Source organism: Tachypleus tridentatus, unplaced genomic scaffold (genome assembly GCF_004210375.1).
Source record: "Tachypleus tridentatus isolate NWPU-2018 unplaced genomic scaffold, ASM421037v1 Hic_cluster_2, whole genome shotgun sequence".
NCBI lineage: Eukaryota > Metazoa > Arthropoda > Merostomata > Xiphosura > Limulidae > Tachypleus > Tachypleus tridentatus.
In genome coordinates, this window is record NW_027467782.1 from 27,953,192 (window position 1) to 27,966,726 (window position 13,535).

At 29.7% G+C, this 13,535-nt stretch overlaps 1 long non-coding RNA gene across 16 annotated transcripts in view; it reads right to left on the reverse strand.

The window, feature by feature from the left end:
- The window catches only part of LOC143243000 (uncharacterized), a 46,484-nt gene that overhangs the window by 3,377 nt on the left and 29,572 nt on the right, over positions 1-13,535 (reverse strand). For 7 of the 16 annotated variants that reach the window (XR_013023644.1, XR_013023640.1, XR_013023635.1 and 4 more), the window contains 4 exons: positions 13,430-13,529; positions 11,160-11,289; positions 5,705-5,797; positions 3,377-3,482 (listed from right to left, as the gene is read on the reverse strand). The exons of 1 other annotated variant lie outside the window; for it this stretch is intronic. This is a non-coding gene — a long non-coding RNA (uncharacterized LOC143243000). 8 more of the 16 variants (XR_013023624.1, XR_013023622.1, XR_013023623.1 and 5 more) reach the window with 4 other exon arrangements.

Here is a 13,535-nt window from a genome sequence, read left to right on the forward strand (position 1 = left end):
ACATAATTCTTTTATACTTTTTAGAAAATTATTTCATGTACTGACTGCTTTCACTTCAAGTAAAGTCCAGAAACCACCTAAACAGTTTATGCTACATTTGTGTTGTACAGTTTCCAAATCTGGCTTCACACAGTGGCTAAATAAAAGAAGAACAATTGTGTCATTGACAATTTCAATGATACAGTGTGAGCCCAAAGATCATCTAACTAACTGTTACTTTTGCATTAATATTTCTGGATATTCAGACAAAACTAAACAATACACTAAATATCCAGAGATTGTGATGAAACCAGTACCTCATGGGGATGATTTTCTTGTGTCACATCCAGCAGCAAAGTGGGAAATAGAAGTTATACTGCAAAAAAGACAATGAATCATCTTTACTTTCTTCATTTAGTAATTTTACCCTGTGACATCTCAACATAAACTGCCTCATCTGATCACACAAGATGAGCTAAATTATCAGATTTGTGATTTGTTTTATACTGAAACAGCATGGGGAACTTTCATTTACGGCAATGGAATTTATCATAAAAGTCTTGCTTCTCACTACAGCATGCAAGATACTTTGTGTTTCTGTACAAATGTTGATGCACTAACTGAAGAATCAAGTACTGAATATACTCTCAAGAAAGAAAACATTTTACCAATTCATCTAAAGTTAGTGTGAAAACTGTGCTTTTACATAATGGGAACACTAAGCTATTGGTTCCTGTTATTAATGCTGTAAACATAGCAGAACATGCAGCTTATTCCTGAAGCAATCAAATATCCACTACTGCTAAGTATATAAAGTGAGTACACCAAACACTGTAGCTTTTTGTCTGTTTGGGATAGCCGATATCATAAAATTCATTTAAAAAAAACGGAATGGCCAGTGAGAGAATTATGTTCCAGTAAAACAAAATTGAGTTCCAACTTTCAGTGAATCATCAAGATATGTTTCTTTCATCACTCCATCTGTCTTATAAGTTTCAAAAAGTTAGTGAAGTGAAAACTAAAAGGTCGTATTTTTGTTGGTCCACAGATTTGGGAAGTGCTGATGAATGGTGATTTTGAAACATCACTCAGTCAGAAAGAACTTACTGCGAGGAAATCACTAAAACTGGTTGTTAAAATTTTCTTAGGAATTTACAGAGATGAAAACTATGTTGTGACGATTAATGATATCCCTGAGAACAAGAGGAAAACTGGGTCCAAGATGTCACTAAAGTTACACTTCTCACACTTTTAATTAAGTTTCTTATCAAATGATCTTGGTGCAGTAAACAATAATCTTGGTGAGCATTTCCCTTAAGTTATGTCTATAATAGAACAGTAACATCAAGAAAGACAGTGGAATCCTGTGATGATGGAAGATTACTGTTGATTCTTGTAGCATGCAACTAACAACATACATAAAAGATGCAACAAGTCAGTCAGGTATTTTGTAAAAAGAATTAAAAAAATAATAACATGATGATAGTTTTAAACATAGCTTAAGTGTATTTTCAGTTTTTGAACATTCTTAAATGCAATTTTCAATAAATAAATAAAGTTATCAGAGAGTTATTTTCACAATATATAAGAATATTTAGAATAAACCTAACATAGCTCAAAAACTAGTGATCAGTAATATTCAACAATTTTTAGAATCAGGATCAACAAATTACTCATGAACAGTTGTATTTTTATTGTAGTGGAGAAGCTTCTTTTGTAGACAGTGTAACTTCTAAACATATAATTACTGTACAAAATTACTCAAACACTTATATGCTTTACATATTTCTAAAAAAATTAATTTGATTCAATGATTTAAGGATATTTCAACACATAAACAAAAAACATGAATTTTATCTCATAACTCAAAGCTGATAGTTAAAACCATATGTAACTTCTATTATAAAGAAGCTTACACATAGAACAACCTTAAATATAAAATTTTCAAAATTACTTACAGATCAACCTATACAAAATATATACTTCATGATATTCCTAAAAGTATTTATATTCTTAGTTATGCCAACTAACAAGACATGCTTTAACAGATATGAGGTGTTCTTTCATTATAAAAAGCCTAGACACCTAGTTATCATAAAAAAAGGTGAGGAAAACTATCGTATTTATATGCAAGAAAGTATCAATTAATTGTGCAAATTTGTGGTAAGCACTGTTAAATATATGAATAAACAAACATTCTGAATTCAAATGGTTTTCTACTAAATGAAACTAATTATGGCTAAATTAACTAACACATTCATGATTATTAACTTCAAAATGTAAAATAGAATTTTAATTATAAACATTATACCATAAATTTAAGATTTTATTTCTATCTACCTTAGAAAAATAATATATTGATAATATTTATATACTTTGTATTCAATGTTTTATTACTCTCACATTACACGTGGAGATGAAAATCTAAGAATGTTTATTTAATTTGAAGCATTGGAACCTATCATCTTGTGAATATGTGCAAATTGTATGCATGTATGATTAACTGACTACACAACAGACATTCAAATATTATTAAATTCTAGACAGTTAAAACTGATTCATTAATAATTATGGTATTAATACAGAGAATTCTCAGGTTATGTTTAATATATTACTATGATAAAAAACATCTATGGAGATAAACTTTTTGGTAATAAAATCTACAACTGTTTCCAACTTCTGATCAAAACAAAATACCTACATAGTTCAAATAAAAATTAAATGAGTAATGAATATTATGTACATCTAACATATCACCATACTAATGATGATCAGAAGGGTGTCATGGAACCCTCAATGCAAGCAAAGTTTTTGCTATAATCCCAAACACAAGATTCAGCTAGCTTAGAAGGTTTAGTTTTGTTCTGAACACATATCTTAAGATAACAATGCAAAATAATCCTCATAAACAAATATATATATATCAAACAATTTAACCAATACTAAAAATAAACTAACATTAAAGAAAGAAAAAATAAAACATTACTTTATTCAGAGTGTACAACTATTTATCATCTTACCTTCATTCTTTCTAAATTTGTATTTACACCTGTTAAAGGCTAGTTGAGAAACTAAATAAGACTTAACTTTTAATTTAAAAAATGAAACTTGACATCTTGCAGGACATGTCTTGGAGTAAGACATCAATAGTATCAGGTATCTTAAGGGCAACATATGACTAGGTAACTAAACATACAACTTTCATCAATAGTATCAGGTATCTTAAGGGCAACATATGACTAGGTAACTAAACATACAACTTTTAAGGTGGCTATATGTTTTCATTTTCCTTTTTTAAAAATCAAAACATGCATAATAATTATTGGAAAGACTAACAATTTATAATAAAGCAGTATAGAGTGACATTTAACTTTGATTACTTTTATGTTCCACTTACTTTTCAAGCAGAACTACAGCAACTTGTGGGTTTACCCTTCAATACTTGCTATTTTCTTGTCCATAGTCATGAAAGTAGGTTGCCCAGTCACATGTCATGAAAAGATCTAGAAGTTATAAGAAAATATAACTAGAAAAATTCTACAAGAAAAATTCCAGTGCACCAAAATAAAGTAAACTGTTATATGTAAATTGACTAACAAAAATTACAAGAAGAAGGAATTGTACACCATAAGTCAGAAAGTAATAATAAGAAATCAATTTTATTGAAAGGAGACTAATGGACTCTATGACAAAACTAAAATAATTGGAAGATATGATATCGAAAAATATGTGTAACTATTTTACTTAGTAGAGTTTCCACAGTTAGTACATCTTTAATTATGTTTATTTGTTTGTTTTTGAATTTCATGCAATGCTACACGAGGGCTATCTGCATTAGCCATCCGTAATTTAGAAGTGTAAAACTAGACGGAAGTCAGCTAGCTATCCCTAAGTTAACAGTTTAAGACTGGAGGGAATTACGTACTTTACATTCACACTTAGACACAACTAGCTATCATCTGATCTTAACATTAGTAACGGAAGGTGTATTTAATGGCCTAAATATAAGAATTGGGTGTAAAACATTATTGTAACAAAGGCTTAGTTGAAATGCTACTCCACTGAAACCCTTGGTAATTTTTATCTTACTTTTGTCTATACCTCAATGTTAATAAACAACTGAAAAAAATACAAATAAAATGCTATTTAACTTATTGTGGTGCAATAAGTGAGCCTAGGATATTATTTGTTTTATAATTAAGCTTAAAAATGTACTGTGCAATAACTTACTCTAAGATCAATAAAGACAAAATATCAATTCTAAATCTAAATAATTTCTGAATTAAATTGTTTTGTTGTATCACCAAAGTTAACAAGAATAAAAAAAAGCTTTATGGCCAATATGTACATTAAACATTCACAACATAAATACCATAGTTGACCTAACAATATCAATTGGTAGTTTTGTTACAAAACAATGATATAAATTGTAGACCATTACTATTAAAACAAAGAAGCATGACACAAACTGTTTATTATATATATGAACACCAGAGGGACATTTAGAGTGTTCCTTCTACCACACACATTATACTCTTTAACACTGTAAATACCTGACAGCCATAAAGCTTCTTATTTCCAAAGAATGCAACATGTAGATTTTCAATGTTTTCAGTTTACTAAAATGTTTAGTTAAAATAAAGTTATTTCAATTTTAAGTCTATCTCATGCTACGTTTATCATTTTATAAAGTACTTCATAACTTAATGTTTCATGAAAAATTCAAAATCTTCCTATTAACAGTAAGCAGAGCCAATCTTTATACATATACTCAAAAGGTGATTTACAAAACTGTAACTTTTATCTCTGTATTTCTATAGACTGATGGAACTTTTAGGTGAATAGGTCTATTCAGATACCAATAACTATTTTGAATCTATTCAATGTTACACAGCGTGGCTTTCAAATGCATCACTAAACTTTTGGAAAAGAAATATCAATAACTAACATACTGAGCAAGAGCAAGAATTTAAACTGAACAAAATACACTATTCATTTCAAGCAGGCCAAACTAGCCTAAAACAATGAGTTTTACTACTGTGTATATTTGACAATTACATCATTATATTGGGTCAGAAAGGCATTGTAAAGTAATAAAATCAAAAGCAGCCAATCAGGAAATGTTTAGAAAACTGAGGCTGTGCAAAAATAAAAATTGTTATTGCATTTTCACAATCTGCAATTATTATGTCCTTCCAACCTTTGTTTCACTACTTTCATTACAGTTGGTGTTATGGTGGTGAAGATGAGAGAGCAAGTTTAAAGTTCTATGAAAAATAAAAAAATGATATTCATTAAGATGGTATTATAAGTAAGGTTAATTAAACATAAAAAACCATGAAATGAGCACAATTAATTTTATTCTTAGCATGAAAATTCACACTTTACACAGAATTACTTGACAAAGAATTCACAAATCAATTGATAAATGTTTTATGAAAGCAATTTACTTGAAATATAATTTCAGTTAATAAATGGCTTGTAACTTTTACATAAACATTTGGCAAAACTCATGATGATACACTTTGTATATTTAGAACATTTCAGTGGTTTATGTAGTTCATGGTTACATGAAGATTACAGAACTGGTCAAAATGACCAATCACACATACAGGTTTAATAGAATATAATTTAATTAATAATGGAATATGTAAGTGGATCACAATCAGTAGCCTGAATGTTTTTGTTTGAAGTGCATTTTTTTAAATTCTTCAGATACACTTGCCATTTTGGAAACTTCTAGTAAGCCTAATTTTCTTTTCACTTTTGATGAAACACCACCAGTGACTTCATCAGGAAAACTGCTCTTGATTGGATGCTGTAAAAAATTACTTTTGATAAATGTACTTGCTACAGTTAATTTTAAACATGAGTGAGGAATAAAATCAGGGAGAATGTTTATAATACATAATATAAAGTTTGTTTTTCAATGGCCCATAATTAATCTTTTTTGTTAAAATACAGTTTACTACTAATTATTTGGAATTGGAAACTTTTGTATTAAGGTGGTTAATTACCTCAGACACATTTCAGTTACATTCTTAACCATAATGTTGGCAAGTCTTTCTGCAATTTTATATCAAATCTTATTTCTTTATTGAAGAAATTATAATAAAATAAATAGATTTTATAATCTTAAAATCCCTTTCTATGGGAAAAGATTAAGTATAGAAAATCTTAGTGATTTACATAAAAAACATAATTAAAGAAAAAGTTATTAATTCAAATTCTCTTTAACATTCATGAAACAAAAAGTAACTTCTGAATTACAAGGTGACAAGTGCCTCTAGGATCAAACTACTTCATCAGAAAGATAATCAATATATCTTGCTCTGATCCACCAAATACTTATGAAGTGGTGTACAACTTTGGTCTTCATACACAAGAAGGAATGGTGATGTATGAAGGACTGTTTAGGGTGATGCAACCTAAACTGATTATCAAGTAAAAACGAGGAAGTTATCTTTCTATTCAAGTCACTAGTTGGTCCTCGATAGTCTTCACTTGAAATATTGTGTGAGCTTTGTCTGAGTCATGACACTGATTTGTTGTAAATTGTTCATACAACAGCTACTAAAATTACTCCAGGGATGGAAAGGTTATATTAAGATCTCTTTATAAAAGATCAACAGACAAGGTTTTCAGTATGTTTAAGTGGGTGATACTAATGAATCAGGGAGATAATCCTGTCAGTGTACTATGTAGTGCTAGCTTGTGACTCTACACCATATTTTATGCACAATATCTTAAGGAAGACCCAGAGGCATGCTCCCCAAGAAATATTTAAAATAAGAAACACCATTCTCTCTATTTTCTGGTCTTTTTAAAATAAAGGTAGAAAAAGTGATTTAATTTGCAATGAACATGTGATTTAGCATTTTCTGCATTAGGTGTAAAACAACTTTTCATAAATGTTATATCTTTTCTCCTTTTGTAATGTGAAGATGCCTTTGAAGTAGGCAAAACTCTTTGGTAAATATAATTTTTGTGGGGGAGTGGGTGGGGTGGTTTGATTTACTGACTGAATCCAATGCTATATGACTACATTTAATTTTGTATGATTGAGTAGAGAATGCCCATTAAGTACATACTACTGACCATACAATCTACATTACATTTTTCTCTCTCACAATACAGTATTTAAAATGACTTTAAAACATATTCCTATAATTAAGAACATGAAAAGTTCAGTTAAAATAATGTTGATGACTGAAATTTTACAAAATAGAAAGCTTGTTGACAAGAAATGTACAAAACCAAAGAAACTAGATCGAATTAGGTAGATTCTCTGTTTTCAACTGAAATACGTGATTGACTTTCCTGGCAACTTATGAAAAGCATGTTAAGAGCATTAAAAAAATGGAGAGAGAAAATATATTTTATTTAAATATATAAAATATTCAGGAAGGATGAATGTGTTGTGATTTCTTGTGATATATCTAAAAACCAAAGGATAAGAATATACAAGTTTAGGATTTTAAAAAGACACACTAGATTTCAGGTAAGACCAATTTTATCCTCTTAACAAGGTGTCATGCATAAACAATAAATTATCACTAGCATTAGTGTACAGCAACACCTTGCAAGATAAGAATAGACTCCAAGAGTGCATCCAGTGGCAAAGACAGGGTGGGCACATGCTAATCAACCAACAATACCACCCCTACATGCACTCATCCATCACACAGCCTGTCATTTCTGTACAAAAAAAAATACTGAAAGGTAACTGTATTGGCAGGTTACTGGTATATTTCCTGTAAGGAAAGACATGCAGAATGGTAGGAAGCAATCTGTGTTTTGATGTCATCCAGATTACAACGTAAACCTTGACAGTTCCATTGTATCAAGTTGGACATTATTACTTATGTGCAGGTAAGTTGGGTGGAGAACCCTTCTGTTTTCGTCCATGTCTTTTGTTCTTTACTGTCTTTATTTGAGGGAGGTCTGTCAACCTCCATGGATCCTGTCCTGGGTCGATTGGGTAGGTCTATGCTGTTTAAAGAGGATTCCAGTGACTGGGGACAAGAACAAATGATCCTTTTGTGGTGGGAGAAGATGATGCACCCAAAGAAATGCACCCAGAACTAGAGGAAATGGATCTTGGGATTTGTTGGAATGTATGTTAGGGACAGAGATGGATGTTAAGTTAATTCATCAACTTTTTTAACAATGCAGGTCAAAATCCTTTTCATTTGGTTTGAGAATGATTCTTTTGGAGACACAGAGATATCTGTCTGCACTCCCACTGTAGTTGTGGGATGATATGGAGTAGCCATACATCTGAGATGAAGTGCTGGACAGCAATTTTCAAGCCTCAGGATAAGTAATGTTATGAATCGTTTTCAAATGCTGCATCTCTTTTTCTTCTAACCATTCTGGGCAAGAATGAGCACAGTTCAATGAACCACAACATGACGTCTTTGAGCGACCGAAACACTGACACTGGAAATATCTGAGAGGGTTTGTAATGTATGGCTATACCCTGCAATTAAGATAACCTGCCTTGATTGTGGCAGGTTGATGTGGTAATATAAATATTAGAAAAAGGACGTGTTACACTCATACTGGTGGAGAGTTGTTGAATGCTAATTTACACATGTGGCATACATGTGTAATTAGATAGTAATTCACAGCTAGTAGTGAGTGACAATCTGTGCACAAGAAGGAAATCATATGAAAAATAGCTATAACTGTGAAAAAGGGTGGGTAATTGCACTGGAATTTCAATGTGTGTTTTTTCATTAAAACTTTACGTGTTATGTTATTTTCCTAATTCTAACTCTACACCTCATACACCATGAAAAGAAAACATATTGTCCTTTTTATTTTCAAGAATGACTTCACGACACATTTGACTATCTTAAATAGCTTTAAGCCCTTTACAATATATGTATATTTATGCTTAAATTTTATTGCTTTTTGAACTGTGTCTAACTGATGATATCACTACACAAGTTGTGAACCACTTTGTAAACATGTAGCTTACATTACCTGAAGAAATTATGTAATGCATTGGTTACTAATGAGCATATCACAGGAAAACGTTTTTTTTTTTTATTTAACCTAATCTAAAACTTATATTTTATTTACCTTTATAATAATAAATAATACACATGAAAAACTAGAAATATAGTACTTACCTGGGTCTTTTTTTTATCAACTCTCAATTAAAACTATTATTATAATGGTATTACTGCACTAAATGATTTTTAGTTAATCAAAATTGCAACAACGAATACAAAATAACATGCTTAAAGCACATATTGTCCGAGGATTATCAAAATTTTCTGGCTTTCTTACCATTCAGTAAGACCCAATAAAAATTTAGCTAAACTTGCCAATGTGTTTCCTGTGGGAATAAAATTTGCACTGGAAGCAAAATAAACCAACTCCTGTACAGAAAATTATGTAATATAATATTTGGATTTCTGTTGGTTAAAAGTAATATAGTTTTAAATATCAAAGAGAACTAAATATTGGAAACTTGTGAAAGAGAAAACTTAATTATGGGTGTGGCTAAAGGGACTTGATTTTCTAGTTTATAGCTCTGTAACCAAATAAGATTGAAGGCTATAAAAAAAATTATACTTTGTCTGAGTAATAACAATATTATAATGAGCGACTTGTGTCAAATTTTGTACTTCTTGGACAAGTGGTCAATAAATAAGAGAAGAGGAAATACTTAAAATGCAAATATCACAATTCTGAAACAATGGAAAATTGAAGACATTTTTAAATGTTGTCTTATAAAACTAGGAAATTAAAACTATAATTTCGAAATTTATTTTACAAGCTAAGTTTTGTTGCCAAGTTTACTTACCATGATAATAAAAGTAATTTAATTACATTTTGAATATAACTCAGTAAACTCTCATGACATGCCTCTTGCAATATGATTAATGTAAATATGAAAGAACAAAAGCCCAAGCACTGAGGTACTCCATAATTAACAAGGGTACAGTTTAATTAAGGTACTCAAGTGATCAATGTTTTTTGGAAAGTTTAAATAGTCTCAAACCAGGTACTCTACATGGAAACCATAAATATGTAAAAAGCCATTGATCATGCAAGTACTTAATTAACACACTAAACTTTTAGAAAAACATGCCATTCATATACTGGTTGACTTGCCAAACCTTTATCTTTATTTATAATTACTTTCATTTTAATTTCTTTCGTAGATCATCTAATGTTTCCAGCTCTTATTTCATTCAGTCAATCCAAAATAACAGTTCTTTTCCAATAAATGATAAGACTGATACGATATGCATGTTCACGTAATGTAGGAATTTTACCTTTTTTTCTCAACACTTTACTTTCGTTTATTCATTTTAAATTTTAAGTTTCTTTCAGTTTGATCAATGCATACAACAAAGGTAAAACTACAGCTTGCCAAAATTCCATCAGTAACAGCCTTTTATTTACTAGTATTCTTCAGCTTTCCTCACTACCAAATTTACAATAAGTTGACTAAATTTCATTAAACAATGTTTATACCCCATTATGACAAGAGGGCTCAATGTTAAAATTTAAAAAACAAAGGCAAGGTACCAGCAAAACTTATTTTTATATCAGTGTGATTGGTTTATGAAATTAGTTATTGTTTGCACTAGTGGAGGTGAGTACTTACAGAGAATCAACTATATAACTATTCAATGTATTATGTTTATTTCTACATTCCATCACTTTTCTCTGTATTAAGTCATCTACATCTATTCTTCACACATGTTAAACTGAAGATGAAAAAAGTCAAAAACAATATTCACTTATTATAAATTGATAGGAATATGAAAATGTATTTTAAATTAAAATATACATACAGAAAGACATTCTCAGTTCCTATTAAGCCTTATTCAAAACTTAGATAATTTAAACTTAAGCAAATTACTTAATTATTAATAAAGACATCTTAAACTCCAAAACTCAATAAATAACTGAGTGTGGTATGTGACTAACATGGAAATTTTGGTCTCTCTAAATATATATATAAATATCACTATTCACTTTGGTTAGTGTTGCTTTTTAATTACCTTAACATGCTAATAAATAAATGCTGGTTAAATTGCTGAATGGTCCCAAAATTTTTTCAACAAACTGAATGACAAGTTACTTGAAATGTTTAAACTTTTTAAAGTTACATGAAACTAAGCAGATACTAAATACTATAGAAATTAACTTACTTTCCACTTACAAGAGTGTCCTCACACATTCAAAATCACAGAATCTTGGCAGATGATTCAATTCACAGAGACAATGCCCAGCATGTTGAAGCTTGTTTCTGTTTGTGCAGATAGTCATGGGACAACACCACTGATATAATACAAAATTCTGCTTTACCACATGTAAGAAAGGAGTGTATTATCCAATGTAAACTTTTAGATAGACTAGAATCATGATTTATCTGGGTGATAAAAACACAGCATTAGAACATTTAAACATGAGGTACAGCTCAACACAAGTACTTGTTTATGAAAAACTTATTCTGGATTTTCAAAGATTTTGTTGCTCAAAAATTATATCACAATGATCCATTGATTTACTCTGAATATGTAGATGAAGATCAAAGTTACAAAATAGTAGGTTATGCTCTAATTAATATATATTAAATGAAAAGTGTCATTTTTATATCTCACTTTCTGAACAAATGTAATACTTTTTATTTACCTGAAAGAAAAATAAAGACACTAAAATATAACTACTTTTTTATCTTTAACCCACACATCAATTTTAATACTTACACAAAAAGACATAACATAGAATTTGTTCACAAGCACACATTGTTACTCAGTATTTTAAGTTTGGTATTAAATCTTTCTTATACAATACTTAAAGGAAAATTACATACAAGCAGAGGCTTTAAAGAAGTTTGATTTTTATTTTGTTGTTGTTTATTAAATGTAACAACACTATCAACCTTATTATAACATTACTTGAAAACAACAGACAGCTGTCAGTTAGGTTTGCACTCAGCTGAGCCAATTTTCTATGACAGTTAGCTTTAGAAATCTCTATACAGGTCACACTTATTCACCAAGCTGATATCATATCTCTTACTGTACAGAAATATTGAAAAATTTGTTTACAAGGAATTTTCCAAACATGAATTCAAATGTCATCAGTTTAAGACAATGACTTGAAATGTCAACTCTATATATTTCAATTTTTTACACATTTTACTAGTAGGATAATATTATTTGTGAATATAGATGTCTGTCCACTGCATACAATTATGAATAAGAAAATAAAAATTTAATTTGTGTTTCAATTATGTCTGTTGTATAATTTTTTTTTTAATTCTGTTCAGAAACTGAATGTTTTGTTGAGTTCTAAGTATTTATGTGTTTGTAATTAAGCACAAATATACACAATAGGCTATCTTTGCTTTACCCACCATGTGTATCAGAACACAGAACCAATTTTCTGGCATTAAAAGTTCACACACTGTGCTGCTGGTAATAATGCAAGAATTCTAAGAACTCTGTTAACAAGTGCAAAAACATGAATAACTCATTCAAACTTTTGACATAGGGGTGTTATAAAGTCATTCTGCTCTTAACAAGTACATAAAAAGGGAAAATTGTTTGAAAATGTGATAAATACTCATAATACCAACACTGCTGTAAGATTATTGGAAGTTACACCTTTTATAGTAAGAAGGAATATTTTAAAAACAAGTACAACATTTCAATCTCTCATGCAATCATTCTCAAGAACAAAAGTTTTTATGATAAAGAAGGTTCTAGTAATTATATCAAAACTCAACACCCTTAAAATGTGTTTAAAGAAATTTTAGAAAAACTATCTATATTCACAGCCAAATATTTGCTTTTTGTGGTTGTATAAGAAATGTAAGTGAAGTGATACAACTCTAAATATTTTGGTGCTTTCTAATAATCAACTACAGTTCAGAAAGAAAGTATTGTAAAAATAATTTCTACCAGAATAACTCTAACTGAAATTTTCATCTTGAAAGGCACCTCAGGGGCTGAATCAGTAAATGAACAGATCAATCACACCTAGAATTCCCTGTTCTTAATTTTACAACAGCATGTTCCCTTAAAATATCAAAAAATATTACAAATAATCTTTTCCATATTTTGAATCCTTAGCCCCTATATTTTCAGTGTCTTATCAAAAACTCTGAGAACCACCGTAAACCCTTAAAAAGTATAAAAGCTAAAAGATTTTCTATTTAAATGCCCTATTTACATTCCATGTTCATGGCAGTGTGATCCACTATTGTTTTTATCCACTTTTGTTAACAATTTTACCAAGTTTGACTGTAATTCCTCCTTATTATCAAAATGTATATTTTCTTATTACTACTTCCTTTCAATGAACTTTACCAATAACCTTTTATTGATGAGTCAATCAAAAATGTAAAACTCTATGTGTTAAACAAAGAAAATACTTTTACTTATTCATGTAGTCTAACAAAAATGTTTATTACCCTTGTAATTCCTGAATATTTTAATTTAGACATGAAGCATGGTCCTCACAAATCAGAAACCAGGAAGTTTCATGGCAACAGATACACAAGAAACAAGCAACTGAAA